Raw genomic sequence first — 8,728 nt, 5'->3', positions numbered from 1 at the left:
GATTTCAAGGAAGACATAGGGTCTGTAGTTACAAAATTGTGTTGCTTCAATATTGTTAGTCAGGAAAAGGAGGTAGATCCAAATAAAGAAAACAAGGAGTTTTCAGTGAGTTGGGATAAAAGCCAGGAGCGTGACCTTGTGTATAAAGTCATACATTCATTATTAGTTCTATCCACTTGAATTGTAAATTACCTTAAATGGGTCCTCAAGTTTACAATATGGTGACTTTATACATGATATACCTTTTCATGGAATTCCCTTTTCATCCTCTCTTGTTTTAGCCAATTATCACTTCTTTAAATCTCACCTAAAAGAAGCTTCATCTAGAAAGTCTTCCTTGATCCTGACTTGATTTAGATGTTCCCACACTATGCCCTTATCCTCAGGTTAATGTATTTATAATAGTGCATTATATTGGCCTGTATTTGTCTGATCTCATTATTATGTATCAAATCACTGATAGCAGGAAATTTTGACTTAATCAACTTTGTAGTCACAATGTCCATGTTAATTTTGACAAAAATAGATGTTTCATACACATTTTTACACTGAATAAATACAAGGAAAGGTTATTATTATAATACATTTTAAAATATGTTCATTGTTTTATAGATAAACTCCTTCTAAAATCTGCAATCAAGATTGATAAAAGAATACATGGAACCAAGGAATGATATGACTTACTTTGTCCTCCTGGGCCTCATGGAGAATACAAAGGAACAGAAAGCACTTTCTGTTATGTTCTCACTGTCCTACATATTGACTGTGGTGAACAACATGCTTATTGTTGTGACTGTAACTGTAACTTAAGTCCCTGGGCTCACCTATGTACTTCTGTCTTGCTGGCTTATCATTTATAGATGTCATGAACGCCTCAGTCATTTCTCCCCAATTGATTTCAGGCTTGTTATTTGGACAAAAGACCATATCCTTCCAAGCTTGTATGATTCAGCTCTTTATGGAGCACTTATTTGCTGGATCAGAGGTCTTTCTTATGTTAGTGATGGCATATGACCACTGTGTGGCCATCTGTAGGCCTCTGCATTATCTGATTATCTGAGGCAATGGGTGTGTATTGTACTGCTAATAGTGTCCTGGATTGGAGGTTTTGTGCACTCAGTAATTCAACTTAGCTCTCTTTATGGGCTTCCATTCTGTGGTCCCAATGTCACTGATCACTTTTTCTGTGACATATACCCTTTATTGAAACTTGTTTGTTCTGACACCTACGCCATTGGCCTCCTAATAGCACTCAATGGAGGGCTGATCTGCAGTACTGTATTTCCACTCTTATTCATCTCATATGGTGTCATTTTGCACTCCCTAAAGAATCTTAGTCAAGAAGGGAAGAGGAAAGCCCTCTCGACCTGTGGTTCACACATCACTGTGGTTGTCTTCTTCTTTGTTCCCTGTATTTTTATGTATGCAAGACCTGCTAGGAACTTCCCTACTGACAAATCATTGAGTGTATTTTATACAGTCATAACCCCCATGCTAAACCCTTTAATCTATACTCTGAGAAATTCAGAGATGAAAAATGCTATGAAGGAGCTCTGGAGAAGAAAAGTCATGTCAGGTAGTAAATGGTGCAATGTCCTCCATGAGGAAAATCATTTGATTTTAATAAATATCTCTGTGAGACCCAAAAGTCACCTCAAATTGAATGTACTCTTTCTTTTCCTTCAAAGCAATTATCATTAAAATTAGAGAATTCACTATATGACTGAGCTACTGACAGCAGTTTCCATACTGGAATGTGAACTCAACCCTTTCTTTTGTCACTCAACTTAGAAAGGTGTAATGAATATTGCAGGGAGTAAAAATAATATGTAATGACTTATTGATTAAAATTTTTATAATTACACTGATTTTAACTAATTTCTTCATTATATTTAATAATTTTCCCAGTCTTAGCTTTTTGTTAAATTCTTATTTATATTTGTTCTTTTTATTATACTAGTCTAAATATTTAATGCTATGCAGTCTATCCTCATTATTTAGTTTCAGTTGCATTATATATGACTTTTAAGTATGTAATACTTCTTTTTAAAAATTGCAACTTTAAAAATGATAAATAGTAAATATGGAAACCACACAAACTGGCATAAAAAGAGAAGTAAATCTCCTCTCTGTCCCTCACCATGGTCTCTCAGAGATCCTATGGAGAGAAAATCACTTTCCTCTGTTTTTTATTTCTTCAAATAATAATCATAACAAATACAATCTGCATATGCATTTATTCTGCATGTGTAAAAGTCTGCGTTTAACTGCTGAACATCTTGAAGATATTTCTATACTAGGTATATATATTAGATATATACCTAATTTATTCTCAGTTATTCTCATACTGCATAACGCCTCAAAGAGATTTACTAAAATTAAGGTTTCCAGTTTTTCATGCTGTTTCTAGTCTTTTTTCTATAAGATATAATTCTGTAATATATCTATTTTTGAAAATATGCAGGAGTCCCATAAAATAGATTTCTGTGTCAAATTTTACATGTATTTAAAATGTTGATTTTATAAGTTATTGAAAAAATGCCATTCTTGAGTTTGTACCAACCACACCCCTGTCACACTCTGTAGAATACCTATTTTTCCCCATTCTTAATAACCAGTGTTTGATAAACATTTATGGTATTTGACAATATTATTAGTTATTAAAATTGTATTTAATTTGTATTATTTAATTGAAATCCTTTCAACCAGTTTGAGTATCTTTTCACATGTTTAAAATTATTTGTATTTTTTATATGTGAATTGTCTGTTAATACCTTTTACATATTTACTTCCTTGTCAGTATTTTCCAATTTTATGAGTTGTATACTAAGTAAATTATTCATTTTTCTGTTACAAATAAATTATTGTATTATTAGCTTGTTTCTTTTCAACTTTTTATACCTTGCATAAATTATTTGGCCATGTAGGGTTTTTTTTTATATTTACATCTTAGAATTATCAATATTATACTTAGTTATATTTAATATTTAGCTATCTTATTTCCTTAGGTTTTCCTTGCTTCTCTTTTATCAAATATTCTTCCACATTATTTTTTAGCATTTCCCTTTTTACAAACATTTTCTGTTGATATATTTTACATTTAAATTTTAGATCCTTCTGGAATTTATCTTAATTAAAGGAATTTGATTGGAATTGCATTTTAGTTGTTTTTCAGAATGGTTGTTTTTATAGTTGCATAATTATCTCTAAGTGTCTAATCTGTTCCATTTATCTTTTTTTTTTTCATTTTTGGAATGTTGCACTTACACAATATAATTACATCTGCTCTATACTACATTTTGATTATCTAATAAGCTTAATAATCACTCATTTCTATTCTTTTTCAGAATTAAGCCTAGTCTTATGTTTCAAATTAAATGTAAATTTAAGATAAGCAACTGTAGTCACAGTAAAAAGTTCAGTTTGTATTTTCAGTAAGATTTTACTAAGGAAGATTAATTTATGAAAGGTTTGTATCTTTAGAGAATTGAGAATTCCTATCTACTAACAGAAATTTCTTTGATTTAGCCAACTTTTCCTTTATTCTCTTAAGTAGTACTTTACATTTTCTTCCTATCTTACTTATCCTTTATATATGTGTGGTAATTTGAAGTTGTTATATACCCCAGAAAAGGCCATGTTCTTTTAATACATTCCTTTGGAGGCAGACCTATTATAGGTGGGTCCTTTTGATTAAGTTATTTCATTTGGTATGTTACCCACCCCATTCAAGTTGGGTCTTAATCCCCTTACTGGAACCCTTTATAAGAGGATAAAGGACAGACAAGAAAAGGCAGAGGGCTCAGAGAAGTCCCAGAGAAGCTGAGAGAGGAAGCCACTGAAGCTTGAAGCTGAAGGCAACAAATCCGAGAAAGAAGAAAGAGCAGATGCCAGTTCTGTGCTTTCTCATGTGAAAGAGGTATCCCAATGCTGGCAGCCTTTCTTCAGAGAAGATATTGTACTATTTACACCTTAATTTGGACATTTTCATGGCCTTAGAACTGTAAATTTGTAAGCTAATAAAAACCCCTTGTAAAAGTTGGTATATTGCACTCTGATGGCTTTAGCATACTAAAACAATATGGCTATAAAGAAAATAATCCCTGTCAGGCAGTGTGTGACTCAAGATGCTGACATCTTTTGATGGTGCTGAGGTCATCCTTCTCACATGGATGGCCTGTGACCGCTATGTAGCCATCTGCCATCTTGCTCTACATGGCCATCATGAGATGACAAGTGAGCGTTCTCCTTGTAGGGGAGACCTGGACTGGAGGCTTTGTCTATGCCAACACTGAGATCATCTTCACCATCTGCCTACCCTTATGTGGTCACAATGTCCTAGACCACTCCATGTGTGACTTGAATCCTTTGTTGAAACTCACCTCCAGGAAAACCCACACCTTTCATCTCTTCATTGCTGCTAATAGCAGTTTCATTTGTCTGATAAAGTTCCTGCTGTATATTGTCTCCCATGTAGTCACCCTATAAAATTTCAATTCTCACCACTGTGAGCAGGGGTTCAAAGCCCCATCCACCTGCTTCTCTCACATCACTGTGTTCATCTTATCCTTTATGCCCTGCATATTTCTGTATCTGGGTCCAGTAACCACCTTTCTCACAGTAAAGCTATAGTGGTGCTTTATACCATGATAATTCCCATTATAAACTCCTTAATGCACAATCTCAGAAATGCAATTGGGGAAATGCTATGAGGAAGTCTGGGGCAAAAGTTGACTTTCCACAGGAAATAATCACAACCATATAAAATGACTTTATCCTTTTATCATTAAGAGAAAAGAAGATAATTTCTCTTGTCAGGGCCAAGTGAATGCTGTATGTCAAAATTAGTTTGATGGTGGCATTTAAGCCTTCAGAGGAAGAGACTCACAGGAAATTACTTATTTTTATAAACATTCCCATTTAGTTTAATTTATTGCCCTTTTAGTTGTCAAACTTTAATGTAAAGCCATAATCGGAGTTCTTGTTAAAAATTCTGATTCCAAGAAACAGCTCTAGAGATTATAACTCATTAGGACTGTTTTTGGAGTTATATATCTGCATTTTTAACAAATTTCACAGATGTTTCTGAAGTAGGTGATCTTGGCACACAATGTGAGCAATGGTGCTATAGATTTGTGGTCACATTCCCAGTCTATAATTGAAGTCATCTTATTAAGGCCTTTCCTGGGAAGTATCCTACAGAGAAGAAGCCACGAGAACAAGGAAACTCTCTAATCTTCATAATAATGCAATGCAAGCACCCTACTTTTACAATTATAAGACAAAACTAAAAATTCTGGGATAGTAAAAAAAGTTTTGGATTTTTATTCTCCTGTCTTCTCTTCCTTTACTTTCTAATCTTCTGTCACATCTGGACTAATTCTTTCTGTATCTTTTTCTGTCTCCAAAGGTAAAATCTATCATTTATTCTTGCTGCATTATTGGGTCTAAAATTCATTTTTATTGTTGTATTAACTGGTAGTTCATATTGGTAGTCTTGTTTTTCACAATTTTGATGTTTGGATGGCATATTATGTATTACTTCTATATGCACTTTTTGGAGGAAAGGGGGATAGGATTTAGTATACTACACTGGTTAAGAGCATAGATTCTGCTTCAGACAGCCCTGAGTTCAAATCTTAGGTTTGCCAGATATAGTGTGAATATTGGCAAAGCCCAATCTCTTTAGGTTTCAGTTAAAGAGGAATGATAGAGGTATTATCAGGATCAAATCAAATATCACTTGCAAAGTCTTAGTATCACTAAATGTTCAATAAACATAGTTATTATAAGCATCCTTTATTCCTGAATTACCTGAAATTGTGTTAGAGCTACTTAACTGATGCTTAACTTTAGTGTAATATTGTTTGTAAACTTTACAAGGGATGAGTCAGAATCTCTCTGTCCCTACTTTGAAGAATACTCTGAAATTTGACTGGCCTTGTATGTGTTCTTTGGGACTGGAAAGGGGCCCCTCCTCTGCAATTCCTGAACCTTTCTCCCCTGGTTTTCAGATCCCCATTTACCTTCAGCCTCCAAAACCTTGGACCTGATCAGATATTGGCTCTGATTTTCTCCTGACAAGTCCTGTTTGAAGGCTCAAAGAACTATTTTACTATGAACCTGAGGTCAACAAGCAGACTATCAGAATATGCACAGATTTAAACCATAATATTTGTTCAGAGTAGGTAGTATTGCGCAGTGTTTATGCCCAGACTCTGCAGTCAGATTTCCTGGGTTTGAATGTGACCTGGGCAAGTTTTTAATTTTTGTTCACTTGTTAAATAGCAATAATAGTACCCATTGCATAAATTTTGGGAGCCAATTAAGTGGGCTAATACATGTCAAGTTCTTATAAACATTCCTGACATGCAGTAAATGTTAAGTATGTTTATTTTTAAAGGAAAAAAAAAATATTTTCTGGTAGTGACCCATTCTAGTTGGGGCAGATGTGGGCTGATACCTCTTCTAGAAATCTCAGGGACCTCATGCTGTCTGAGCTGGGCCCCTCCAGATGGTCTCCTGGTCTTTGTTTCCGTAAATGAAAAGAGTAACTTTTTATATGAACAATCCTATGTGACACAACTTTTTCTGTAAAATTCATGTAAGAGCATTATAGACCTTTAGGGACATTATTCTGTTTCTGGAGGTCTAGTAGGCAGCAGAGTTTAAGAAAATGTGGAAAGATTTGGAACTCTGGAATCAACAGTCTAGGATTGAATTCCATTTTACCAGTTCATGTAACACTGCATGAACTTCACAATCGTTCAGTCTTATTCCAATCCTAGTTCATTGGTACAACGAAAATGCAGTACAAAATTCATAGGGCTATATTAAGTGTTAGATGAGCTAATGTATGTAATTTTCACAAATTTGTTGCCTCTCTCACTTCTCAATCAGCATCCCATTTCTGTTTCAATTTTTAGAAATTCTATGACTTTTATTTATTTAATTATATATAAATGCTACATTAGGAGGCAATGAGGAATGTCAGAATTCTGAGAGCAAACAACAAAATTAATGCAAAATGGATGAGATTCAACTCCAAAGAATTCCTCTAAAAGGTGTGAATGTCACCTAAATCACAATGAACTTATGAAAGACACCCAAATCTAATGAAATTTTGCTGACAAAAAAAAAGAGACAAAACTGCAGCATGATAATTAATAATTGTAATAAAAGCTATTTTTTAATTACTACAAATTGGGAAGCACTATGAAGTCATTGTTTTATGAAGAGTTTTTGAAGTAAACACTCTTATTTCCTTTGACAGAAGAATTATTTGAAGCTTGGAAAATGTAAATAACTTATCCAAGTTCACAGAGCTTTACTGAATGCCTGAGGTGGGATTTGACTTCAGTGTTTTGGATTTAGAATTTGTAGTACGGTGTTTTTCATATAAACTGCATCATGTATCATAGTAAAGAACACTTTCTCAAAGTGATAGATGGACAGGAAATAAATAAACATATTATGAAAACAGCATAGTTTCATGGCGAAAAGTTCTAAAAGAAGTGGAACAAGTGATATGATAGAGAGTGACTCAGAGGCAGTGGACCTTTTATATTAAGTGTTTAAAAGTAGATTCAAAATTAAAAAAAAAAAAATACAGTGTTTATCTGCCCATGTTCAGGGGTGAGAGATATTGATCTGAAACAACATGAGTGAAATCATTAGAGGGGTGTTTATGGTCAAGCAGAAGGGAATTTATTTGAGCTGGATGAGTATCATTATCAACTTTCCTCTTTTATGACTTGAGGATTCTCAAACAACTTAATCCATATTCTTATTAACTCAGCTCACAGAAAATTAGGGTGAAGTGAAATTAAACACATGTATTCAAACAACCATCTTCACCCATCAGAATTTGTCCTTTCTGGCCACTGCCCTCTTTCATGGCATTTGAATTCTCTATTGCAGGTAGTGTTGATCTCTGCTTTACTGCTTCATGGTTTGCTTTTATTTTAATTTCTATCATTTTCTTTTCATGTTAAAGCTCTTGCATCCACTTGAAGCAGCTGAAATAAGTTGGCTGGTAGAAGGAAAGCTATCTGTTTAGCTAAATTTACACTAAACTATAATTGACCTTTTCATGGCCTATAAGGCTCTGCCCAAACAGATTTCTTTGACTTCATCCAGTACTACTCTCTCCCTTGTTCAGTGTATTACAGTTACAATAGGCTCCTTCTTGCCTTCAGGTCTTTGTTCTAGCTCTTCTTGCTTTCTTAAATGCTCCTCCTGGTCTAGATCTTCCCATTTGTTGACTTGTCACCATCGCTCAGTCTCCAGCTCAAATACCCCATCCTTAGAGCAGACTTCCTTAAACACCCATTGTAGAGGCATTCTTTGTCTCCTTGAGTTACTCTCTATCATATCACCCATTACATTTTCTCTATAGTATTTTTATAATCTGATTTATCTGATTTATTCACTTATTGTTAGTCTTTCCCATCCAGAGTATAAACTCCATCCAAGTAGAGGCAGGACCTTTTCTATTCATTGCGGCATCTGCAGCACCTAAAACAAAGCTTGGAATGGTGTAAATTAAATTATTTACAAATACTGAATAAACAACCATCATCTCCACTTAACCTTTTTTTTAATTAAATTCAATTTTATTGAAATATATTCATATACCATACAATCATCCATGATATGCAATCAATTGTTCAGAGTACCATCATATAGTCATGTATTCATCACTCCAATCTATTTTTGAACATTTTCC

General features: G+C 34.1%; 1 pseudogene; it reads left to right on the top strand.

Annotated features, from left to right (window-relative positions):
• Window positions 1–657: 657 nt before the first annotated feature.
• On the top strand, window positions 658–1,701 carry LOC119536856 (annotated as a pseudogene).
• Window positions 1,702–8,728: the final 7,027 nt, after the last annotated feature.

The sequence above is a fragment of the Choloepus didactylus genome, chromosome 6 (genome assembly GCF_015220235.1).
Source record: "Choloepus didactylus isolate mChoDid1 chromosome 6, mChoDid1.pri, whole genome shotgun sequence".
Taxonomy (NCBI): domain Eukaryota; kingdom Metazoa; phylum Chordata; class Mammalia; order Pilosa; family Megalonychidae; genus Choloepus; species Choloepus didactylus.
The sequence above is the reverse complement of the archived record's forward strand: the minus strand, read 5'-3'. Positions and strand labels throughout refer to the sequence as shown.